The following is a 16,522-nucleotide window of genomic DNA, read 5'->3' as shown; positions in this document are numbered from 1 at the left end:
CCCAAAACTAATCCCCTCCTTGTTTAGAGACCTAAACCATCTTTGTAAAAACTAACAAAAGGACACAAGGTCTGAATTATGGTAGGGGCCTGAATTCTGTTAAGACTTAGGCATAGTTAAATAATAACAAGACACTATTTTGGTTGTCTTTTTTGTAATTACTTACTAGACAAGAGTCACTAGCCAGTGGTCATAAGACTTGTAACTTCCCCGATTACCCCAATAGATTACCTCATTATTGTAAAACCCAAGGCTGATTCTTGAGGTATTTTTCAGACCTAGTATTCTGGTGGACCAACTGACACCACCTGGGTTACTCATAACATGAAATTGGCTCCACTGGCCCCGTAACCCCCACCCAGAAGCTGACTCGGCACACAAGACCATTTTGACACTCGTGTGATTTCATTCCTGACCCAACCAATCAGATGCAGATTCTTGCTGGGCATGGTGGCTCATGCCTGTAATCCCAGCACTTTGGGAGGCTGAGGTGGGTGGATCACTTGAGGTCAGAAGTTTGAGACTAGCTTGGCCAACATAGCGAAACCCCATCTCTTAAAAAATACAAAAATCAGGGCCAGGTGTGGTGGCTCACACATGTAATCCCAGCACTTTGGGAGGCCAAGGCAGGTGGATCACGAGGTCAGGAGATTGAGACCATCCTGGCTCTCTACTAAAAATACAAAAAATTAGCTGGGCACAGTGGCACATGCCCGTAGTCCCAGGCGGGTGTGGTGGCGGGCCTGTAGTCCCAGCTACTTGGGAGACTGAGGCAAAGACCTGTAGACCAATTAATTGAGAGTCCAGAATTTTGACCATACATCTATGGCCAACTGATTTTCAAGACGGGTGCAAAGACCATTCAATAGAGAGAGAATAGTATCTGTAATAAATGATACTACTGGCTAGCCACATGTAAAAGAATGAAGGTGTCCTCAAACTCACTCAAAATCTATCAACGACCTAAACACAAAAGATAAAACTATGAAATTCTTATAAGAAAACAACGGTAAATCTTCACAACCTTGGATTTGGCAAGGGATTCTAACATGTGACACCAGAAACATGAGCAACAAAAGAAAAAAAAAAAATCAATTGGACTGCATCCAGATTAAAAACTTTTGCACATGAAAGACCACCATCAAGAAAATTAAAAGACAACCCACAGAATGGAAGAAAAATTCACAAGTCAAGGGTCTGGTATCCAGTATATATAAAGAACTCTTACAACTCAACAACAAAAAGACAAGTAACTTTTTTAAATGAGCAACGGACTTGAATAGACATTTCTCCAAAGAAAACATACAAACGGTTGACAAGCATGTGAAAAGCTACTCAACGTCATACATCATTAGAGAAATGCAAATCAAAACCACAATGAGATATCACTACATACCGGCCGGGCGCGGTGGCTCACGCCTGTAATCCCAGCACTTTGGGAGGCCGAGGCGGGCGGATCACAAGGTCAGGAGATCGAGACCATGGTGAAACCCCGTCTCTACTAAAAAAAATAGAAAAAAAAAAATTAGCCGGGCGCAGTGGCGGGCGCCTGTAGTCCCAGCTACTGGGGAGGCTGAGGTAGGAGAATGGCGTGAACCCGGGAGGCGGAGCTTGCAGTGAGCCGAGATTGCGCCACTGCACTCCAGCCTGGGGGACAGAGCGAGACTCCGTCTCAAAAAAAAAAAAAAAAAAAAAAAAGAGATATCACTACATACCCACTAGCATGGGCACAATTTTAAAAATGGAAAATAACAAGCATTGGTAAGGATATGGGAAATTTGCAATCCTCATATATTGCTGGTGGGAATATAAAATAGCAGTTTCTCAAAGAGTTAAATAAACCTTGAAAACATTATGCTAAGTGAAGAAGACACAAAAGGTCACATATTGCATAATTTTATTTATATGAAATATTCAGAACAGGCAAATCCATACAAACTGAAAGCAGACTGGTGGTTGCCAGAGGCTGGGGAGAAGGGAGCAACTGCTTAATGGTACACAGTTTCCTTTGGTGATAAAAATGTTTTGAAACTAGATAGCAGTGGTGGTGGCACAACACATGAATGTACTAAATGCCACTGATTTGTCCACTTTAAAATGCTTAATTTCTTGTAAATTTCACCTCAATTAAAAAAAAAAAACAGATATATATCAAATGGCTATTTTTTCTTCCAACTATCCACAGTAGAGGTCATTTACAAATGACCATAATGGAAATTTCAATTAATTTTGCAGGGCAAGCTTCTGATTATGACACAATAAAACTAAGAATTAATAATTCAAAACAAACAACCCTAATGATTAGAAATTCTTAAGCCTTCCTATATAATTGCTGAATTAATGAAAAAAATTAAAAATATACAAGACTTGTAGTTCCCAAATGCTGATGTGCATTCAGATTACCAAGGGGTGAGGAGCTTGTTAAAAATGCAGAAGCTCAGGCCCTACACCCAGAGTGTTAAGTAGAGTTGGAATATCTGCATTTTTAATAAGCCTGCCAGCTGAGATTGATATTCACCAAAGTTTAGAACCAGTGCAAGAGAATATTTAGAAAAAATAAAGACATTACATATCAAAAGTTACAGGATTCATACAAAACTGTACTGAAATACTTTCTAAAATAATATTTAAATAAACAGAACATAAACTAAGCAATCCAAATTTTAAAATCAAGCAGTAAAAATTTTAAAATAAAAGGTATGATTAAAAAACAAAAATAGAAATATGGATGACAGTAAAAATGATTGATTAGATAACAACACACAGAAAGGGTCAGGCACACTGACTTACGCTTATAATACCAGCACTTTGGGAAGCCAAGGTGGGAGGATCACTTGAGTCCAGGAGCTCGAGACCAGCCTAGGTGGCAGTGAGACCTTGTCTCAAAAAAAAAAAAAAAAAAAAAAAAAAAAAAAGGAAAAGAAACATAAAAAGACAGCGTAACTTTAAATGAGCTTAGTTCTTTATGAAAAAATTTACAAAGTCCTAAAAATTCTAATAAAATAAAGAATTATCAAATAGGTAAAAGCAGAATTAGTAAATTAATCATTTGTAATCAAGCAAGAAAAATAAGTTTGTCAGCAAAAACAGGTAAAAGCAGAATTAGGAAATTAATCATTTTTATTCAGGCAAGAAAAATAAGTTTGTCAGTAAACTGAAAAAAATACAACTTATCTAGACAACTCTTGAGTTACTTTATCAAAAATATAAGAAGCTATATGTCATTAAAAAATAGAAAAAAATAAATTGTAACATATAATCTACCACTTGGTTGAAAAAAATAAAATTTGTACAGCAGGGGGAAAGTTTTAACAAAATGTAATGGACTTGAAATTCTTTCTGTTGTTCTTTCTTCACTAATAAGAGAAATAAACAGACTATTGTCCTCGATTCAAAAGCAAATCTCAAAATAATATAAATGATTCTAAATTACTCATTTTCCAGGCTTAAAAAAAGTTAAAATATTTCCCTATGAACTTTACTATTGAGGTTAACTTTTCATTTTAACGTCATTTTGGTAGACTGTTTAGCCTGTTATTCAACACTGAAAACCAGTAAATACCGGTGATTAGCAAAGAGGAGATAAGAATTAAGAGTCATTCACAATAATTAACATAGTACATATAATGAATCTTTGTTTAATAAAAGGGAGACAGCCCTTTTGTCTTTAGGGTGTTCAGTAGTTTCCTATGGCTGCTGTAACAAATTACTTGGTGGCTTAAAACAGAAAGTTATTCTCTTCCACTCCTAGAGGCCAAAAAAAGTCTGAAAGCAGTATCATTAGAACAAAAGCAAGGTCACACTCCCTCCAAAGGCTCCACGGAGAGTCTGTTCCTTGCTTATTCCAGCTGTTGATGGCTGTGGGAATGCCTTGACTTGGGCCCTAACACTCAAATCTCTGCCTCCTGGTCACAGTGCCTCCACCTCCTCTGTGTATGTATAATCTCCCTCTGCCTCACTTTGATAAAGATACACAGGATTGCTTTTAGGGACCACTCAGATAATCCAGGATAAGTGTCCTAGACATCAACATCCTCAGTTTAATTACAAAAACCATTTTCTAACATACAAGGTAACATTTCACAGGTTCCAGGATTAGGACTTGAATATTTTAGAGAACCATTTTCAGCCTACCACAGACGGTCTCTTTAAAAACCTAACAGGCCTGGCCAGGTGTGGTGGCTCATGCCTGTAATTCCAGCTCTTTGGGAGACCACAGTGGGCTGACTGCTTGAGCTCAGGAGTTCGAAACCAGCCTGGGAAACATGGCAAAACCCCATCTCTATGTAAAAAACAAAACAAAAAGTAAATAAAAATTTAAAAAGAACAAAAACAAAAAAACCCTAATAGGCCAAGCTTTTTTGTCAGGAATTAGATCCTATCTTAGTTTCCAGATTCACAATGCCAAAGTCATAGGCCTTCTGACCCTAGACATTGCAAACAAACACCACTGAAATTAACTCGGGAATTTCATCAGGTGCACAGGAAACTATCACAGGGTATATCCATTTGTTCCAAGAATACAAGAGAAGTTTTGTCTGTTTTACTGTTTGAGTTAAATTCTGCTCAAATTTTGTAGTCTCAAACTACCTATCTGCATGTATCTGACATGCAAATAAAAACAAAGCGTTCTTTCTCTTCTATATTGGTAAGAAGGGGTCTTTTTGTTGGTAAGATTTTCTTATTACTCCAACATACTTTATAGAGTTGGGTAATAATAAACTAAGTTTTTAAATAAATTTGAGACAAACTACTTTCCAAAGGCAGCAAAATTTATTTTTATCCTCTAAATTTTTCCAGACACACAATTTCAAGACCCACTAGCCCTTGAATCTCCTCCAGAATCAAGTAGTTTCATTCCATAAAATCAAAATAAATTCCAGATGAATTAAGAGTTACATGTAAAATATGAAAACATTATAGAATTACAATAGGAAAATGAGCCAAAAATCAAGAGTCACATACAAAAAGGAACACTAAAAATAGGCAAAGAAATCAGACTAATGTAACACGATACCATGTTTCCAATTACTTTTTCATATTTGACAATGATAGTATCCAGCAAAGTGAGGGTATAGGAAAATAAGGCCTCAAACATAAATTGCTAAGAGAATCAACTGACAGAGCCCTTTTAAAAGGCAAATTCAGCATGGCTGGCAAATTATAAAATGCATGTACATTTTTACCCAATATTTTCATTCTAAACTTTTATCCTACAAAAGTACTCATAAAAGTAAGAAAATATAAGATAAAAATGCTCATGGAGGCACTATTTGTATGTGAAAATTAGAAATAGTATAAATGTCCATCAACAGAGAAATGGTTAAATTATGGCATAGCCATATAACTGGAATATTACGCAACCAGTTTTAAAAAAGTGAAGCACAATCGTCTCAACATCCATGGGGGATCTGTTCCAGGGCCTCTTGAGGACATAAAAACCAACAAATGCACAAGTTCCTCATATAAAATGATATCATATTTGCATATAGCCTGCTCACATCCTCCAACATACTTTTCTCTAAATTACTCATAATATCTAATACAATGTAACTGCTATATAAATAGTTATATTGTTTAGAGAACAATGACAAGAAAAAAGTCTATACATGTTCAGTACAGAGACAATTCTTTTTCAAATATTTTTGATCCATGGTTGGTTGAATCTACGAATGTAAAACCTGTGGATACAGAGGGCTGACTAGACATTAACATAAGCAGTCATTCAGAAAGGCAGACATGACACGTGAAATGAAGAAAGCAACTTACAAAATAATAAATGACTCTGTTTTTAACTAAAGGAGAAAACAAAAAGAAATCTCTATGTACAATAATATGTTTATATATTAATAGAAACCATGTTTTCAAAAAATCTTATGACATAGAAAAATCCTAATAATATAAAGTGACAAAAGTAGGCTACAAAATTTTGTAGGTAATAACATAAATAAAAGTAGCACTATAAAATAAAGTTATCAACTATCTCTGAGTAATGTAATTCTGATCTGTTCTTTATATATTTTTTATTTTCCACAATGTATAAATATTACTTATATAGCATTCAAGTTAACTTCCTTTATTAAGAGAGAGGATCTTGCTATGTTGCCCAAACTGGTGTTGAACTATTGAGCAACTAAAGCAATCCTCCTGCCTCAGCCTCCCAAGTAGCTAGCACTATGGTCAGGAGAGATTCTAACCCTAAAAAATACCAAGAGTTTGGGTATAATGATGTGAGTTCATGTTCAAAGAAGACTTTTTAAAACTATCTATTTACCAAATCTCATCTATGCTGAAGAATGATCCCTCATTCAGACTGGTTACCTTGAATATGTTTATTCTCATGTTCCACTACCAAAAATATTTTTGAACTTTTATAGTTTAAAATTTCCTTTGATCAGCTCAGGTAACAGAAAAAAAGGTAATTCCTAAAATTAGTATTAACTAACATAATCATCCAACCTCATCACATAGGCTAGCTCTGAAATAAATTTTGGTTCATTCTAAACAACTCTAGCTTCAAAAGACAAAGATTAGCACAAGCTCTGTCAGTTAAAACACTATGCTGCAACTTTCAACTTGTCTGGGGACAAGGAATAGACCCTGGTTTCAGAAGTTTCCCCCAGGTAAACTTAAGTATTCACTGTCATCAGCACTGTCTTTCCAGTTCACTCATGGTCTTCCTGAGCAGAAGGGGCCTACCCTCAGTCACAATTCTCAAAATCCTACCATCTCTTCAATGCTAAGCTCAAGATACACCTGCTTAGTGAAGCTGTGCCTCTTTTGAACTCCAGAAGCATCTTATCGCCTATACTACTGATTTGGTCAGCATGTGTTATTTTTACATAGACATTCTTTTCATATACTCTAACTTTCCAATTATACTTTACAAGTAACTAGAAGACACAGTTTCATCTCCACTGCAACTTGCTGGAGATAAAAACTGAGTGGCCCATCCAAGAAACACAATAGGTGTTTGTTTCCTTTTGTTGTATATAAAGACTGGGACAGCATTAATTTGAGCCTATGGTACTCCAGTGGGCCTTGAATGGCTGCCTGCAAATCATGGGTTTTATCCTACAGTAATGGAGAGTAAAGTTCTGAGTTCAAAAATGATGTGATAAAAGTTCAATTTAGAAAAAGTGGTCCACCGCAGCCAGATGAGAGGAGGGTAATAATATCTACAGCAAGGAAGACAGTTGGCCTAACATAAAGGGTTAAGTAAAGGGCTTTAAAGTCAGAAAGCACTGACTTCGCCAACACTTCCTTGCTCTGTGACACTGGGAAAGTTATGGCTTTCCTTTCCTTACCAGTAAAACAAAGATGATAAAACCAGACCTGGGCCACACCTGGTGGCACACACCTGTAGTCTCAGCCACTCAGGAGGCTGAGGCAGAAGGACTGCTTGAGCCTAGGAGTTCAAGACAAGTGGGGGCAACATAGTGAGACCCCGTTTCAAAAAACAAACAAAACAACAACAACAAAAACAACAAAAACTAGAAACAAATTTTTAAAACCCTAGGTCTTACCCAACCATGGTGGGCATTACATGAAATAATGCACACAGCACACATGCCACAATGCCTGTCAAAGGGTAAGCACACTGCACTCTGAGACCAATTCTCTGACACCAACTAGGTGTTCTACAATTCAATTCAATTCTGATACTGCCTGGAGTTAATATCAGATTCCTCACAAGTTAAAGAGCAAGGTTTCCAACAAGACTGCCCTCACTTCAGACATCCCCAGGCTATCCACACTAATGTCCAACTTGGCTACGAATTCAAGATTCCCAAAACTTCCCTTCAGTTTCAACAATTCTCACAGAAATCACTGAAAGCACTATACTTAAACAATCACCGTTTCATTACAAAGGCTACAACTCAGGAACAGCCCAATGGAAGAGGTGCACAGAACAAGGGCAAGGTCTAGGAAAGAGGGCAGCGGGACGCAAAGCTTCCCTGCTCTCTCCTGAAGAAATCCAGGTGTCATCCTCCTAGCAAACCAGTACATTCACTGCTATTTCGGGGTTTTTATGTGGGGCTTGATGACCCAGGCATGAGTGATTAAATCACGAGCCAGATGACTGGGCTTTGCTATCCAGTCACTGTCCCCTCCCCAGAGACCAAGGTCTCTCTGATGTGGACAGCTCCTTTCCTGAACTATCTAACAGCCCACCCAGAGTCACCTTATCAGGATAAACTCAGGTGTGGTCAAAAGAGACTCTTGTTATGAATAACAAAAGATACATCTATAAGGAAATTCCAAGATTTTTTGAAGCTCATTGTCAGGAACCAAAGACAAAGGCCAGATATAATAGATTCTTCATCATATCACATACACAAGAAATGGAGACTATAATTTCAGAAACTGACTAGTAGACTACTGAAGTAATGCAAAGCATAAAGATCAGGAGAAAAAACATCAAAAGCATTACAAAAGCAGCAGCAATAGAAAAAGACTGAGGGGGAGGGTGTCGAAATTATCTACAAAGGTTCAAGCCTGGACAATTAAATAGACAGAGACAGACATATCCTGGCAGGAAACCGAATATGGGATTGAGAATGAATTTAGTTTTAATCAAATTGAGACTGAGGTGACAGCCAGAGATTGCAGATGAACACTGGGCAGATGGAGATCATGAGCCTAGAGAGGAGAGAGGATATGGTCAGAATCAGTTGTCAGAGTTATCCACATAGATGGAACGCCCCCCACCCCACCAGACTCCCCAAACCCTCACAAAGGAGGATACCACCAGCTAATGGTGTCACTCTAAGCTGCTATGTCAAACAAAAGCAAGTTACTGCATGCAGCAGAGTGTGTAAGGGATAACGTCTAAAAGATTTAGTATTTTCGACTCTAAACAAAATGGTACCTAATCTTTAAAATAAAGATCCAAAAAGAATCACACAACCAAATGCCAAACGGAAATGCTGAGTTTGTTCTTTCACAGAAATGTATTACTTTATTTTCTAAAAAAGGACATTTATCTCCCTCCAACAGAAATAAATACTTATTTTTCAATGAAAAGGTTATAGAACAAGCATAGAACATGTCAACAATACAACATAAACAGGAACAACTATGATCAATTCAAAAAGCGTTGTGTTCAGATACATGAAGCAAGACAAAAACCTCAAGCATCTAAATCATTACAAAGACTTACCCAAAGCTTTTAGAGTCCTGCTTTTCAAAGTACGTTCAGTAGCTAGAAACTCTCGTTAACTGACCATGGGTTCAGAGGCATCACAATTTACTTTCCCCTGGAATGCATATATCACATCATCCATTTGTTGCCAGCTTCCCAGAAGAGAGAACCCACTCTGTATTTCAGCCTGTGAGCATGACAAATGGGAGAAAAAAGAGAAAGCAGAGTTTGGGAACAGTGCACTGGGCTAATCAGATGGTTCATGGAGTAAACAGGTTATGGGCCCAGGGACCTGAAACATCTGAGTACTGAATGGATTAACGCACAGGGCAACTCAGGAAGCTGGGTCATAGTGCTTAGGAAGGGAATGCCAAAAGACTGAGGTGAGAGCCCAATATGCATGCCACCTCTGTAAAGATCCAGAGAGAGAGGGCAGCTGAAATGTTAACACTGGCCAGGTCCTTGGAGCTTCCGCTTCTCCCTGAGCCAGAACTGAACAGCAAGGGCAAAATCACAGCCTAGATCCCACCCCAAGTGTCAGGCCTCTGAGCCCAAGCTAAGCCATCATATCCCCTGTGACCTGCATGTATACATCCAGATGGCCTGAAGCAACTGAAGATCCATAGAAGTGAAAATAGCCTTAACTGATGACATTCCACCATTGTGATTTGTTTCTGCCCCACCCTAACTGATCAATGTACTTTGTAATCTCCCCCACCGTTAAGAAGATTCTTTATTATTCTCCCCAAAACATTGCTCTCAACTCCACCGCCTATCCCAAAACCTATAAGAACTAATGATAATCAACCACCCTTTGCTGACTCCTTTGTCAGACTTAGCCCGCCTGCACCCAGGTGAAATAAACAGCCATGTTGCTCACACAAAGCCTGTTTGGTGGTCTCCTCACACGGACGCGTGAGACATTTGGTGCCAAAGACCCGGGTCAGCGGGACTCCTTCAGGGGACCAGTCCGCTGTCCTCATCCTCACTCCATAAAGAGATCTACCTATGACCTTGGGTCCTCAAGACCAACCAGCCCAAGGAACATCTCACCAATTTTAAATCAGGTAAGTGGCCTCTTTTTACTGTCTTCTCCAATCTCTCTCAATATCCCTCAACCTCTTTCTCCTTTCAATCTTGGTGCCACCCTTCAATCTCTCCCTTCTCTTAATTTCAATTCCTTCCATTTTCTGGTAGAAACAAAGGAAACACATTTTGTCCGTGGACCCAAAACTCCAGCGCCGGTCATGGATTCGGGAAGGCAGCCTTCCCTTGGTGTTTAATCATTGCGGGGACGCCTCTCTGATCATTCACCCACGTTCCATTGGTGTCTGATCTCCACGGGGACGCCTGTCTTGGTCATTCACCCACGTTCCCTTGGTGGCAAGTCAATTGCGGGGACGCCTGCTTTGGCTGCTCACCCATGTTGCAGCCCAGGGCTGCTCCCCACCCCCTTCTCCGCGTCTCTACCCTTCTCTTTAAACTTGCCTCCTTCACTAAGAGCAACCTTCCACCCCCATTCCTCCTTCTTCTCCCTTAGCCTGTGTTCTCAAGAACTTAAAACCTCTTCAACTCTCACCTAACCTAAAATCTAAGTGTCTTATTTTCTTCTGCCAATACCGCTTGGCCCCAATACAAACTTGACAGTAGTTCTAAGTGGCCAGAGAATGGCACTTTCGATTTGTCTATCCTACAAGATCTAGATAATTTTTGTCGAAAAATGGGCAAATGGTCTGAAGTGCCTGACATCCAGGCTTCTTTTACACATTGGTCCCTCCCTAGTCTCTGCTCCCAATGAGACTCATTCAAATCTTTCTTCTTTCTCTCCTGTCTGTTCCTTCAGTCTCCACCCCAAGCTCTGAGTCCTTTGAATCCTTCTTTTCTACAAACTCATCTGACCTCTCCCCTTCTCCCCAGGCTGCTCCTCGCCAGGCCGAGCCAGGTCCCAATTCTTCCTCAGCCACTGCTCCCTGACCCTGTAATCCTTCTATCACCTCCCCTCCTCACACCCGGTCTGGTTTACAGTTTCGTTCCGCGACTAGCCCTCCCCAACCTGTCCAACAATTTCCTCTTAAAGAGGTGACTGGAGCTAAAGGCATAGTCAAGGTTAATGCTCCTTTTTCTTTATCCGACCTTTCCCAAATCAGCCAGTATTTAGGCTCTTTCTCATCCGACCCCACTAAATATATACAGGAATTACAATATCTAACTCTGTCCTACGATTTAACCTGGAGTGACCTAAATGTCATCCTAACTTCTACCCTCTCCCCAGATAAACAGGAAAGAGTTTTTTCTCTAGCCCAATTTCACGCTGATAACCACCAGCTTCATGAGCCAGACCTCCAGGAAGGCATTAGAGCAGTTCCCCGAGAAGATCCCCAACGGAACTATCAGGCAGATTCCCCAGGTATAGCTGGGCGAGATTACATGGTTTCCTGCCTAGTTGAAGGGCTTAACAAGGCAGCTTACAAAGCTGTTAATTATAACAAACTTAAAGAAACTACCCAAGGTAAAGACAAAAACCCAGCCCAGTTCATGGTTCGCTTAGCAGCAACCCTTAGATGCTTTACCGCCCTAGACCCAGAGGGGCCAGAAGGCCGCCCTATTCTTAATATGCATTTTATCACCCAGTGAGCTCCTGACATTAGAAAAAGCTCCAAAAATTGGAATCTGGCCCTCAAACCCCACAACAGGAATTAATCAACCTCGCCTTCAAGGTGTACAATAGTAGAGAGGAGGCAGCCAGACAGCAACGCATTTCTGAGTTACAGCTACTTGCCTCCGCAGTAAGACAACCCACAACCACGTCTCCAGCATACAAGAACTTCAGAACATCCAAGCCAAGGCTCCCAGGGGCTCCTTCAAAACATCCTCATGGACCTTGCTTCAAATGCCAAAAGCCTGGCCTCTGGACCTCAGGATGCCCACAGCCCAGGATTCCTCCCAAGCCGTGCCCTGTCTGTGCGGGCCCCCACTGGAGGTCGGACTGTCCGACTCACATCGCTGCTGCTCCTAAAGCCTGTGGAGCCCAAGCCCAGTGTTCCTTGGCCGACTCCTTCCCAGATCTCCTCGGCTTAGCAGCTGAAGACTGACACTACCCGATCACCTCAGAAAACCCCCTGGACCATCAGGTAACTCCTACGGTAGAGGATAAGTCAGTCCTGTTCTTAATCAATATGGAGGCTACCCACTCCACATTACCTTCTTTTCAAGGGCGTGTTTCCCTTGCCTCCATAACTGTTATGGGTATCGAAGGCCAGGCTTCTAAACCTCTTAAAACTTCCCAACTCTGGTGCCAACTTACACAATACTTTTAAGCACTCCTTTTTGGTTATCCCCACCTGCCCAGCTTCCTTATTAGGTCGAGACATTTTAACTAAATTATTTTGCTTCGCTGACTATTCCTGGGCTACAGTCACACCTCATTGCCGCCCTTTCCCCCAGTTCAAAGCCTCCTTCGCATCCTCTCCTTGTATCCCCCCACCTTAATCCACAAGTATAGGATACCTCTACTCCCTCCTTGGCAACAAATGATGCACCCCTTACCATCCCATTAAAACCTAATCACCCTTACCCCACTCAACGCCAGTATCCTGTCCCGCAGCACGCTTTAAAACGATTAAAGCCTGTTATCACTCACCTGTTACAGCATGGCCTTTTAAAACCTATAAACTCTCTTACGATTCCCCCATTTTACCTGTCCAAAAACCGGACAAGTCTTACAGTTTAGTTCGGGATCTGTGCCTTATCAACAAAATTGTTTTGCCTATCCACCCCGTGGTGCCAAACCCATATACTCTCCTATCCTCAATACCTCCTTCCACAACCCATTATTCTGTTCTGGATTTCAAACATGCTTTCTTTCCTATTCCTTTGCACCCTTCATCCCAGCCTCTTTTCGCTTTCACTCGGACTGACCCTGACACCCATCAGGCTCAGCAAATTACCTGGGCTGTACTGCCACAAGGCTTCACAGAAAGCCCCCATTACTTCAGTCAAGTCCAAATTTCTTCCTCATCTGTTACCTATCTCGGCATAATTCTCATGAAAACACATGGGCTCTCTCTGCTGATCATGTCTGGCTAATCTCCCAAACCCCAATCCCTTCTACAAACAACAACTCCTTTCCTTCCTAGACATGGTTAGGTACTTCTGCCTTTGGATACCTAGTTTTACCATCCTGACTAAACCATTACATAAACTCACAAAAGCAAACCTAGCTGACCCCACAGACCCTAAATCCTTTCACCACTCCTTTCCGTTCCTTAAAAACAGCCCTAGAAGCTGCCCTAACACTAGCTAGCTCTCCCTAACTCATCCCAACCCTTTTTCATTACACACAGCCAAAGTGCAGGGCTGTGTGGTCAGAATTCTTACACAAGAGCTGGGACTGCACCCTGTAGCCTTTTTATCCAAACAACTTGACCTTACTGTTTTAGCCTAGCCAGCATGCCTCCGTGCAGCCGCCCTAATACTTTTAGAGGCCCTCAAAGTCACAAATTATGCTCAACTCACCCTCTACAGTTCTCGTAACTTCCAAAATCTGTTTTCTTCCTCACACCTGACACATATACTTTCTGCCCTCCCCAGCTCTTTTAGGTACACTCACTCTTTGTTGAGTCTCCCACAATTACTATTGTTCCTGGCCCAGACTTCAATCCGGCCTCCCACATTATTCCTGATACCACACCTGACCCCCATGACTATCTCCCTGATACACCTGACATTCACCCCATTTCCCCATATTTCCTTCTTTCCTGTTCCTCACTCTGATCACACTTGGTTAATTGATGGCAGTTGCACCAGGCCTAATCGCCACACATCAGCAAAGGCAGGCTACATTGAGGCTACTGCTCTGGCCCCATCTACTACCTCTCAGCAAGCCAAACTCATTGCCTTAATTCGGGCCCTTACTCCTGTAAAGGGACTACGTATCAATATTTATACTGACCCCATATCCTGCACCACCATGCTGTTTTATGAGCTGAAAGGTTTCCTCACTACACAAGGGAACTCCATCATTAATGCCTCTTTAATAAAAACTCTTCTCAAGGCCGCTTTACTTCCAAAGGAAGCTGGAGTCATTCACTGCAAGGGCCATCAAAAGGCATCAGATCCCATCGCTCAGGACAATGCTTATGCTGATAAGGTAGCTAAATTGCAGCTAGTGTTCCAACTTCTGTCCTTCACAGCAGTTTTTCTCCTTCTCATCTGGTCACTCCCACCTACTCCCCCACTGAAACTTCCACCTATCAATCTCTTCCCACACAAGGCAAATGGTTCTTGGACCAAGGAAAATATCTTCTTCCAGCCTCACAGGCCCATTCTATTGTGTCGTCATTTCATAGCCTCTTCCATGTAGGTTACAAGCTGCTAGCCCGCCTCTTAGAACCTCTCATTTCCTTTCCATCGTGGAAATCTATCCTCAAGGAAATCACTTCTCAGTTGTTCCATCTGCTATTCTACTACTCCTCAGGGATTGTTCAGGCCCCCTCCCTTCCCTACACATCAAGCTTGGGGATTTGCCCCTAACCAGGACTGGCAAACTGACTTTACTCACATGCCTCGAGTCGGGAAACTAAAATACCTCTTGGTCTAGGTAGACACTTTCACGGGATGGGTAGAGGCCTTTCCCATAGGGTCTGAGAAGGCCACCGCGGTCATTTATTCCCTTCTGTCAGACGTAATCCCTTGGTTTGGCCTTCCTACCTCTATACAGTCCAATAACGGACTGGCCTTTACTAGCCAAATCAGCCAAGCAGTTTCTCAGGCTCTTGGTATTCAGTGGCACCTGGTTTTACCTCAAACTGCCACCCTTAAGTCTCACTTTAAGTAGACAGAAGATCTTCAGTGACAAAGTACACTCCAATACTTTCACCCTGATGAAGTCCTATTCTTTACTTTTATACTTATTCTTATTCTCGTTCCCGTTCTTATGCCACCCTCTACCTCTCCCCAGCTATCTCCACCACACTATCAATCTCAGTCACTCTCTCCTAGCCGTTTCTAATCCTTATTTAACAAATACTTGCTGGCTTTGCATTTCTCTTTCCTCTAAAATCGCAGAGACCTTGACTTACTCACTACTTAAAAAAAAAAAAAAAAAAAAAAAAAAAAGGTGGGGGAGGGACTTTGTATATTGTTAAATACAGAGTGTTGTTTTTACCTAAATCAATCTAGCCTGGTATATGACAACATAAAAGTAGCTCCTTCAGTGTCTTACTGGCCAATTCATGTATCTCAATTTCTACTCTATGTTTTCCTCCATAAAAAAGTAATCCCTGTCCAACTTTCGCTTCCAGCAAAATCAAATAGATGTAGTTTTTCCTACTGCTCTAGCTAAGTACAACTAAAAATCCTAGCCATTATATGTAAAACAATTATGGGAAGACTCTGGACTCTGAAGATACAGATAAGGCAAACCAGATAGGCACCTTGGGACCCATGGAAAACATGGTGGTGAGTTCCCTGGGTTTTCTTTTCGCCTCAACATATACCACAGACAACGAGCTTAAAAACAAAAACAAACAAACAAAAAACAAAACACAAACCCCTGCTCTCCTAAGCCAAAGAAATGAACAACAACATGCCCTCCAGCTAATACCACAGAAAAAAACTGGCCCACCCCCACCCACAAAAGCAAAAGCCATGTGGGGAGCCTAAGTTTCCACCCTTATGAGGCAGTAATGTTGTTCAGGTGTGTCTACCCCTTATCCCTACAGGGGAGGTATTGGAGAATTCTAGACTTCCTTCCCTGCCAGGTGGTAATAAAACCACCTTCCCCTGCCAGGGAGTAGCTGTGGAGACCACCTGGAGAGCCTGGGTTTCTCCTCCCACCTGGCAGTAATAAGACATCCCTTCTGATCCCCACTGGCGTGGTATCTATCAGATGAGGCCTAGAGTCAGCTTCACCGCAGCCCAGGGGTAAGAAGGCCATCCCCTCCCAGTGGTATTAGTAGAGTCCTAAAGAGGGGCTCACACTCCTACAACTGCCCAGCAGTAATGAGGACGCCCACTTTGTGTTACAAAGGATCAGTTCCTCAAAAGCACAAACTACCACAACTCACCCAAAATTAAATGGATTATCTGAATAGCCCTAATAACTGTTAAAGAAACTGAACGAAGCCTTCAAAAAAGAAATCTGACCCAGATCATTTCATTAAAGAATTCTACCAATGTTTAAAGAATTAAGATCAATTCTACACAATCTCTTCCAGAAAACAGAAGCACAGGGAGCACTTCTTTTTTTTTTTTTTTTTTTAAGACAGGGTCTCACTCTGTCACCCAGGCTGGAGTTCAGTGGCATGATCACGGCTCACTGCAGGCTCAAGTGATCCTCCTGCTGCAGCCTCCCAAGTAGCTAGGACTATAGGTGCA

The 16,522-nt window shown here is 41.3% G+C and overlaps 1 protein-coding gene across 11 annotated transcripts in view; it reads right to left on the bottom strand.

The window, feature by feature from the left end:
- The window catches only part of LCLAT1 (lysocardiolipin acyltransferase 1), a 215,372-nt gene that overhangs the window by 189,927 nt on the left and 8,923 nt on the right, over positions 1–16,522 (bottom strand). For 3 of the 11 annotated variants that reach the window (XM_073022899.1, XM_073022896.1, XM_073022893.1), the window contains exons 2-3: positions 9,164–9,332; positions 2,791–2,876 (exon numbers count right to left, since the gene is read on the bottom strand). The exons of 4 other annotated variants lie outside the window; for them this stretch is intronic. The gene's annotated coding sequence lies outside the window, so the exon portion shown is untranslated. Of the gene's footprint in view, positions 1–1,396; positions 1,502–2,790; positions 2,882–9,163; positions 9,333–16,522 lie in introns of all 11 variants that reach the window. 4 more of the 11 variants (XM_073022894.1, XM_073022895.1, XM_038006740.2 and 1 more) reach the window with 4 other exon arrangements.

The sequence above is a fragment of the Chlorocebus sabaeus genome, chromosome 14 (assembly GCF_047675955.1).
Source record: "Chlorocebus sabaeus isolate Y175 chromosome 14, mChlSab1.0.hap1, whole genome shotgun sequence".
Classification (NCBI taxonomy): Eukaryota; Metazoa; Chordata; class Mammalia; order Primates; family Cercopithecidae; genus Chlorocebus; species Chlorocebus sabaeus.
Note: the sequence above shows the minus strand (reverse complement) of the source record. Positions and strands in the feature narration are given on the sequence as shown.